The sequence below is a fragment of the Amblyraja radiata genome, chromosome 49, assembly GCF_010909765.2.
Source record: "Amblyraja radiata isolate CabotCenter1 chromosome 49, sAmbRad1.1.pri, whole genome shotgun sequence".
Taxonomy (NCBI): Eukaryota; Metazoa; Chordata; class Chondrichthyes; order Rajiformes; family Rajidae; genus Amblyraja; species Amblyraja radiata.
The window spans coordinates 829,345-839,918 of NC_046004.1; positions in this window are offsets into that span (position 1 = coordinate 829,345).

Sequence of the window (10,574 nt, forward strand, 5' to 3'; positions counted from 1 at the left end):
CACTTAAGTTCTCATAATCGCTTCTGCCTTTGTCGCCCACACAAAATGCTGGAGCAAAATGAACGGCTCAAGCAGTATCTGTGCACGAAAACTATCGGCGAGGTTTCGGTCAGGGACCATTCGGTCTGAAGTGGCGTCACCCATTGCTTCCCGAAACGTCACCCATTCCTTCTCTCCAGAGATGCTGCCCGTCCCTCTGAGTTACTGACGCTTTTTATGTCACCCTTCTTCAGACCCCGTGCTTTGCCACGATACCTCGCCTATCCATAAACTTCCACAGATGCTGCGTACCCGTCTCATTTAATAAAACGTTTCATGTTTAGCTTAAGATTGCAGCATCAACAGTTTATAAGTTGATGTTGTAGGAGCAGAATTAGGCCATTCGGTCCATCAAGTCTACTCTGCCATTCATTCATGGCTGATCGATCTTACCCTCTCACCCCCGTTCTCTCACCTTCACTCCATAGCCCCTGACACCATTACTAATCAAGAATCTGTCAGTCCCCGTTCCAAGTTACTTGAGTCTATCTTTGGCCTTACTCGGACTGCGTACAGCTCTGTGAACCTTGTTGCACTCTTTCTGTCTGCAGGGTCAACTATTTCAGCGCTGGCCCGCATTGGAGCCTGTTGCTCTCCTGCTCAATACAACGCATTTCCACTTCCTTTCATGCTGTAGCTGGGATCCAGCGAGTCTGAATGTGTCGGATGCAAATGGTAAGCCGTGGAAGTACACTGCATCTACATGAGAATCTCCAACCAAAGATGCTTCAGAAAGAAACAGTGAAGAGGACAGTCTACAATCCTATGATATTAGTGATGTATTTTGATATTTCAGGTGACTCACAGCCACCATTATCCTTCCGATTCCCACCTGTCCACCCAAATGCTCTGCCAAGTGTCATCTATTTCATCCCCTGCCTCTTCCACAGATTTGCCAGGACGACGCAGTTACCACCATGGTTTTATTTCCAGTCAATGGCGTTCTGCTGAGTTTTGGTTGCTTTTGTTTTTTTGCGTAGTTGACATGAAGTCACAGGAAGTGGTGGCGTGTCACAGCTGCGGTCTTCAAGGCAGCTATGCTGACGATTCTTAGAAACCTTTGGGGAGGAGGACGAGATCAAGCGTATGAACCATGTCCAGGCGCAATAATTAGGGAGATGATCACTGCCTTCCTGTAATTGGTCGCCTCGCCCTGCAGATGTGTTCTGTTGAGCCACCGGGACCGGAGACACAGAGCGGGGAGCTTTTTTACTATAATACAATACAAATTTATTGTCATTTGACCCTCAAAAGAAGTTCAAACGAAATTTGGTTTCTGCAGTCATACAACAAGAAAAGAACCAAGACACACAAACAACACAATTTACACAAACATCAATTTCAGTGAATCAACTCCTCACTGTAATGGAAGTCAAAGTCCTGTCTCTCCCCTGTGTTGAATTCTTCTCCCGATGTTAATGCCCCCGGCGGGCTATGGGAAGTCCCGCGGCCGTTAAGGCTGCGCCGGGCGATGTAAAGCCCCGCTCCGGGTATTATTGTTGGAGCCCCCGGCAGTCGATGGCAAGTCCTGCGCCGGGCGATGTAAGGCCCTGCTCCGGGACCTAATGCTGGCGCTCCCGGCGAGCTATGGTATGGCCCGCGGCCGTTAAAGTTGCGCCGGGCGATGCAAGGCCCCGCTCCGCATCACTATCAACTCCGCAACTCGGGCGGGAGAAGTTGGCCGTTGCGCGAGCTCCCGATGTCACCGTCCATCGGACCTGCGGCTGAAGCCTCCGTGCACCGTAGTCGGGCCGCAGCTACGCGCCACCACAGCTCTTCACGCACCGAGGCCGGCCAGCCCCACGATGGTAAGTCCGCAGGCTCCGCGACTGGAGCCCCCAGGTTGTTCCGATTGGAGGCGGCTCCGCGGTGCTAGGCCCCAACGCCAACGGAGAACCAACAGAGAGCAGTTCGGGTCACCCGTACAGGGTATATATTTAAATCTGCCCCCCCCCCCACACACACACACACACACACACACACACACACGCACGCACGCACACACACACACACACACACACACACACACACACACACACACACACACACACACACACACACACACACATACCCACACACACACACACACACACACACACACACACGCACGCACGCACACACACACACACACACACACACACACACACACACACCCACACACCCACACACACACACACACACACACACACACACACACACACACACACACACACACACACACACACACACACACACACACACACACACACACACATAAACACAGCTAAGAACAATATAAAACCACAACAAACTATACATTCAACGGGACAGAAATTAAAAAAAGACAGACGGACTGCAGGAGTCTTGCAGTCAGTTCTCAGTCACCAGCCCCAGCACAATGCAGGCCGACATCAGGATGCACAGATTGAAGTCAAACATTCCATCTACCAACAACTTATTGAGAAAATCATCTGAAATGAGTTGGTGAAAAGTATCAGCTATTCGAACAGAGTGGGAGCCGCCAGAGACTGACGTCCACTTTAGACCCTCTAACCCACACCCTCTCCTCCCCCTCGAGCCTGTAGCGCTCGTCGACACTCTCCGACATTTCTCGCCCAGTTTTCATGCCCGAAGACCACGCTCTCTCCTTTCCCTCAAGAGGGAGGGTGGGTGCCAAGTCCACCATTGGCGGGAAGCGTAAGGATATATTCTTACTTTAACCCGTTCAATCCTTTCCACGTTAATTCGGGTAGATGACGTGTTAGAGTTTGCTTCATTCTTCAGTCACACGTTGATGAACCGTCTGCTCGTCGTGTGCTCTTTCGTGCATCTGCGGCATCAACAGCGGGAGAGACTCCGGTTTCCTCAGACCACCAACATACGATCCAGGTCAACACGCACGGGTCGTCAAAATACTTTAAAAGGCTACTCGAAACGGTGCGCCTACTGGCCATTAAACACCAATTTAATCTTCGCAGATCTATGTGATCTGGATTATCGACCATAGTGACATTTCATCCCTGAAGCACCATCGCCGTCCTCCCCCTTGCAAACTCCAACTCGGTTCTCCAGCCTCATGTTCCATTCGTGGCCTTGTCCGTGCAATTCAAAATCTGTGCATGTTTTTCCCCACATCTGTCTGAACGTCTTTGGCCTGGTTTACATTCATGCCACAGACAGAAGCTCCCCTGAAGTCCTTCGGTTAGTTGGCCCAGCGTGAACCTAAAATAAAGAACAGTCCAGGATTGGAAGAAATACCGCGCATCATGCCTGCGGCGATCACGATGCCAACACCTATGATCTTATCTGCGTCCATACGATGTGTGCACCTCCATTGTATGCCTGTTCATGTGCGGCTAAATTGCTCCTGAATGTTGCCATCGGATCTACAGCTACCGCCTCCCCAAGGCGCGCATCCAGCACCTAAAGGAGAACTGTACTGGAAAATCTAATTAAAACTCTCCTCCATTCACTTTATAACCATTCCATTTAGCAATTAACATTTCATCCTCTTGCTTATACTATATGCATAAAATGCCTTGGACTTTTCCAGTACAGTTCTCCTTTAGGTGCTGGATGTCCGGCATAATGCCAGACTTCATCATACTTGCCTGGAAACGTCCATGGCTTTTTTGTTTAAATTATTTCTTTATATTCGGCTGCTTACCTTTCCTAACTTTACATATGCTTCATTGTTGATTAAGGCTACAATACTTCTTATCATCCAAGGTTTACAATCTTGCAATCGTGTCCTCATTCCAACTTGGTTCTTAACTCTAATTATCTGGCTTTCAAATGATTCCCACCAATCAGACGAGGATGCACTGAAAAGGCCAGTTCAACCGGTGTTGCAGCGGTAGAGTTGCTGCCTCACAGCCCTTGCCGCGCAGGAGTCTCGGGTTCGATCCCGAACACTGGTGCTGTCTGTACGAGGTTTGTACGTTTTCCCCGTCACCGCTTCTCGGAGAACTTCGGTTTCCTCCCACGCTCCAAAAGCGTACAGTTTTGCCGGTTGATTGGCTTGGTACACGTGTACATTATCCCGAATATTATCCTGAATATTGTTAATGTGTGGGATCGCTGGTCAGTCCGGCGTCGGTGTGCTGAAGAGCCTGTTTCTGTGCTGTATCTCTAAACTAAACTACATCTAAACCTAATTTCTCCAGTTCATGGCTGATAATAATGTGATCACCGTTTCACCACGATAGGTTTTATCCAGATTCATTTTATTACGTATCAAATTATGATAATTGTCCGCAATACGCAAATCCATTGAAATTTGATCACAAGATCAGAATTATTACTAATATATTTTAGTGCTGCCCTATCCCTCGTTTGGCTGTTTACATATTATTTCAAGAATCATTAGAAAGGCATCTAACAAATTGTGTGCAATCTGAGCTTCACTCTATAAGTGAGTTCCAGTCAATATTGCCAATGTTAAAATCACCAATTACAATAGCCCTTTTAATTGAACCTCTTTCCGTGATCTGCCCGCATATTTCCAGGAAGCCTATAACGTAACTCCATCTGTAGTTAATGTGATTTTCTTTTCTTGAGTTCGAGCCATACGGCTCGGTTGGATGAGCCTTCAAAGATGTCCCCGCATAGCAGCAATGACATTGCTCCTCATCCCTACTGAAAATCCCCAGCTAACTTTCCTCCTTCTCGAAAACGTTTAAAACATGGTAAAAAATCCAAATGGTTGATTGGAAGAACCCCTTGTTCAACGTGATGGTAACGCTTTGAAGAACAGGCTCTTGCACCTTCTTACAAATGGTAACAACGCGCTCACAGCGTCGCCAGAGTTGTATGTGTGTATTTGGTGGCATTATCTTCACTGCTTCCTGTAGGCCTCGTATCACAGTTGGATGTTCTGATGTAAGGTGCGGTGGAAGATTGCAACCTTCACGTGGTCCGTCGTGTGTCGACGAATGCAATCAACCCGGTGTGCTAAATCAAATAAGATCAAATAGAACAAAATTGTCCTGCACCTTTAGGTTGTGCACGCCATTCGAAGGAAGAAGATGTGACGTCATTAACGTGAAACGCTTAAGACAGGAAAATACAGATGTTGTGCTCTTGAGCAAAAGAACAAACTGCTGGACGAATACAGCGGCTCCGGCTGCTTCTCTGTACATTCATGTTCAGAAGTGATAGAGCAGATTTGGGCCATTCAGCCCATCACGTCTACTCCGACATTCGATCATGTCTGATCAATCTTCCCACCATAACTCCATTCTCCTGCATTCTCCACATAACCCCGTAGAAACCAATAATCTATCCATCTCTGCCTTAAAAATGTCGATTGACTTGGCCTCCGCAGCCTTCTGTGGCAATGCATTCCATGGATTCACCACCCTCCGCTGAAGAAATTCCTCCTCAGCTTCTTCATAAAGGAACGTCATTTTATTCTGAGGCTATAACATCTGTTTCTGGCCTCTCGCACTTGTTGAAACAATAGACAATAGTCAATAGACAATAGACAATAGATGCGGGAGCAGGTCATTCGGCCCTTCGAGCTTGCTCCGCCATACAATGTGATCATGGCTGATCACCCACAAACAGTACCCCATTCCTGCCTTCTCCCCCATACCCGCTCACTCCGCCGTCTTCAAGAGCCCTATCTAGCTCTCTCTTGAAAGTTTCCAGAGAACCGGCCTCCACCGCCTTCTGAGGCAGAGAATTCCACAGACTCACAACTCTTTGTGCGTGTTCATCTCCGTTCAAAATGAGTTACCTCTTATTCATAAACTGTGGCCCCTGGGTCTGGACTGCCCTAACATTGGGAACACGTTTCCTGCCTCTAGCGTATCCAAACACTTAATAATCTTATAGGTTTCAATAAGATCGCCCCTCTTCCTTCTAAATTTCAGAATATACAAGCCCCGCCGCTACATTCCCTCAGCAAATAACTGTCCCGCCATCCCGGGAATTAACATTCCTATCCACATCCACTTTATCCAGGCGCTTCACTGTTCGGTAAGTTTCAATGAGGTCCCCCGAATGGACCCCCCCCCCCATCCTTCTAATCTACAGCGAGTAGACGTCCAGTGCCGTCAAACACTCATCGTATGTTAATCCATTAATTACTGGGATCATTCTAATTCCTGGAATCATTCTCATGATGCTCGTTCGGACCGTCTCCAGCGCCAGCACACAGTTTCACTGATATGTGGCCCAAAATTCCTCACAATACTCTAAATGCGGTCTGACGAGCGCCGTATAAAGCCTGACCATGTCCCCTATGTTTTTTATTCTAATCCTCTCGAAATAAATGCTCTCGTTGTGTTTTCCTTCGTTACTACAGTTTCGACTTGCAAATTAACTTTTTGGGAATCATGCACGGGCATTTTCAAGTCCCATTACGCCTCCACTTTTCGAAATATCTTCCCATTTAGTAAATAGTCTATGTCTGTATTTCTACTTCCAAAGTGCATGCCTCCACACTTGCTACGTTGTATTGCATCTTGCATGCCTCTGTCTACTCGCCCAACCTGCCCACGTGCATCAATAAAGTACCTGCTTACTCTACACGACATGCCCCTGCACATATCTTTGTATCATGTGCAAACTTAGCCACAAAGCCTTCAATTCCCTCATCCAAATCATTGATATACAACGTGGAGTAGCGGCCCCAGCACCGACTCCTGCAGAACTCCACGAGTCACTGGCAGCCAACCAGAACAAGTTCCCTTTATGGCAAATCTATGCCTTCTGCCATCGAGCCAACCTGCTGACTCATGCTAGTATCTTCCCTTTGATACATTAAGATTTCATCTTTTTTAACAGCCTCGCGTGTGGCATCTTATCAACGGCTTCATGGAAATCTAGGTAAACAACATTCGCAGACTCTCCTTTGTCTGTTCTGGAATTTACATCCTCAAAGAATTCCGACAGATTCGTCAGACCATGCTGCCTTTGACCTATCTTATCATTATTCTAGGTACTCATACACAGCATCCTTTAGGTTGATCTAAAATCGTATCAACCATTGAAGTCAGGCTGTGTTTTCTACTCTTCCTGTTTGCTCCCTTCTTGAGCAGCATATTTCCAATCTTCTGCAAGCCGTTTAACTAGCGATTCTTGAAAGATCACTGCGCATCACATCGCAATCCATGCGGCCATCTCTTTCAGAACCATAGATTGCAGTCCATCAGGTCCAGGTGACATATTCACCTTCAGACCTTTCAGTTTCCCAAGCACCATCTCCTTAGTATTAGCCATTCTACTAACTTCCATCCCCTGACTCCCTTCAATTTCAGGCACGTTGCTGGCGATTTCTACTGTGATGCAAAAAGGGTATTCAATTCCTCTGCCATTGCTGCGTTCACACTTCTCCAGCATCATTTTCCAGCGGTCCAACGTCCACCCTGACCTCTTTCTCATTATTTATATATTTGAACATCTAGTGCTATCCTCTTTTATATAATTGGCGCCTTATCTTCGAATTTCATAATTTTTCTCCATATTTCCTTTTTTAGTTACTTTGTTGTTTATTTAAAAAAATATCAAATTCTCTACTTTCACGCTCATCTTTGCAATGTTTTTGCCTTCTCTTTTATTTTAGTGCCGGATTTGAGTTATCTTGTCAGCCACGATCGCTTCATTCTGCCTCTAGAATCGTTCTTCCTCTTTGGGCTGTAAAGATCCTTTCGTTATATTCCCAGAAATTACTACATTTCTATTCCACATGGGTTCCTCCTCGGATCCCTTTCCATTCAAATTTGGCCAGCTAATACTTCATGTCCAGTGTAATACCAATCGCTCCGATTTCATCTTCTCCCTCTCAAATTGCAGATTGAATATTATCATATGATGATCGCAACCAGTTCATTACACATATTCATAATTACCTAATCTCTGTTTGCTCCACTACAAATCCATCCTCGAAAAAAACATCTCAGGGCCCTAATAAAATGTGTTGGGAATAGTCAGATGACGTTTCAGTTCGGGAACCTTCCACAGGCACCTACTACAGGGTAATTTATTTCAAGTTGAAATCTTATTACACTCTACACGTGTCGCCCGATCTGATGAAGAATTCAGGACATTCTGTGATGTTTATGTCAAACATAATCAAACTATCAACACATGCCGGGTGTTTTTACTTTTTGCGTTTGAAATATAATGAATCATCGGCACGTAAAGCAGAACTACACTTAACGAGAAGAGTACAACGGCGAAGATGCCCAGATGAATATACTGTCGTGTCCGAAGAGGGCTTTGGATTTGATCGGCTTCAACTCCACCACATGAGTTTTACAAGTTGTTTAACTGAATAATTGACCTTTGAATTCGAACTAAGCAAATCGTGGTGTCATGATCCTTCCCTTCCATATGCCTATAATTGTGATCAATAGCGGTAAATATTTCCGAGTTAGTTCTGCTAATACACTCCAAAAACAAACCAACCGATGCCTTGCTCGGTTGCACAATAGTTTCAGCTAAAGGGTCGGTAATATGTCCGCGGCCTCATACATATGATTTTGCATAAAGCATTCCTCCACCAAGGGATAAGTGATATTATTTCACAGTACGGAAATAAATGTGTTTGTTCAAGAGACTGTCAATAACACCTGGGATCCGCCACTCCCCTATCTCACTGGAGAGTTGGCGCGAGTATTAATGAGCATCTGAACCGCGCTATTTGCTCATTGTCCGCCCGAACATAACGCCGTCACAGGAACTCTTCCAGAATGGGACGTGCTCCAATTCTGTACGTCACTGAAATCATCTATCCGACCCTGGCGGTGTTTGGTATCCCCGGTAAGCTGTATTTCAGTCGCTTAATGTGGTGTTGGTCTGATTCATCGTGACAGACCACGATTGCTTTCGCAGCCCTTTTGCGCGATGTCCTGCACTTAGCAGTAACCCGCTGTGCTATGAAGAAAGCGAAATCATCTGCATACGCATGGCCGTAGCACCACCAAGCATAAATGGATAGATATGGAACAGTTTAGTAGAAACATCGGGCAGACCTCTAAAGCGTAGATAAAACGAGATTTTAAAGCATCGTTGTAAATGGGTGGGCGGGGGGATATGGGTTGTGGTAAACTGGAACCTGACTTTCCAGATCATCGGTTTATTCAGGGAAACAATGAAACAGTTTTCATAAACTCAACTGTTTCATTATTTCAATGATTAAACCGATGATCCCAGACCAGAATGGAAATTGAACGGTGAGCTCGGGACAGCGACGCTGGAGGAGGAAATAGGAATTGCAGGATATAAGCAGAAAGAGGGGTTTACAATGAGAGGAAGAACATTATGTTGGAAGGCATTGCTGGAGTAACTCAGAGGATCACGCAGCATCTCTGGAGGACATGGATAGACGTTGTTTTTGTTTCTTTTATATAATATTTTTATTAGAAGCGATGCATATCGTAATCCAAACCAATAATAATTTGTTTAACGATTACATATTATTAATATCGAGGTTCCCGGGGTCCCAGCTATCATAATAGCTGGTGTCCTCATTGATCAATTACGTATTAACACTGCTTCTAATTGTTTATTTGTATTCATAGAGAGGAAAGAAAACAAGAACATATAAAAAAAATAGAGTAAACTATCAATATGAATAATACATCTTAGGAGATGGGTCCGTAGGTTAAAAAAAATGTAACTATTCATCTAATCCTGGATTCAACTTTCAGTCAGGCTTCCGTGCTGGACCATTCTACCCCTTCAAATAATTTATAAATGGAGACCATATTCTAGTAAATAATTCTGGTTTGTGAATTAAGACAAGTCTATTTGTTTTTCAAATGTAAGGTCTCCGACATCTCCATAATCCACATTTTAATTGTTGGGTTTTTCCAAAATTTTAATAATACTTTTTTCACAATTATTATAGTATAATCAAGGAAATGTATTTGGCTTGTTATAAGTTTTACGCATTGTTCTGATATTCCCAATATCATTAATTTGGAATCAGGGTCCAATTGAATATTAACAAATTCGGAAATTATTTTAAAAATATCCGTCCTGATTGTCTTTAATTTTTATACAATTTACAAAAGTATGGGTTAAATCAGCCACTGAATATTGACATTTGTTACATATAGGGGAGATATTAGGAAAAATTCTATTTAGTTTTGGTTCGGAAGAATGCAGTCTATGTAATACTTTAAATTGCATTAAAGAATGCCTGACATTTAACGAGCATTGATGTATGTGTTGTAGACTTTCATCCCAAATATATTTCGTAATAGATTGAGCTAATTCATTTTCCCATGCTTGTCAATATAATTCCGACGACGGGATCTCACTATCTAAAAGAGTATTATAAATGTAAGATATTAATTTAACTGTATTAGGATGTTTATTCAAACATTCATCAAGAATATCTGGCTCTCTAGTTCTATAGTCTTCTGTATGTGATTTAACATAATCTTTAAGCTGTAAATATCATATAACCATATAACCATATAACAATTACAGCACGGAAACAGGCCATCTCGCCCGTTCTAGTCCGTGCCGAACACGTATTCGCCTCTAGTCCCATATACCTGCGCTCAGACCATAACCCTCCATTCCTTTCCCGTCCATAT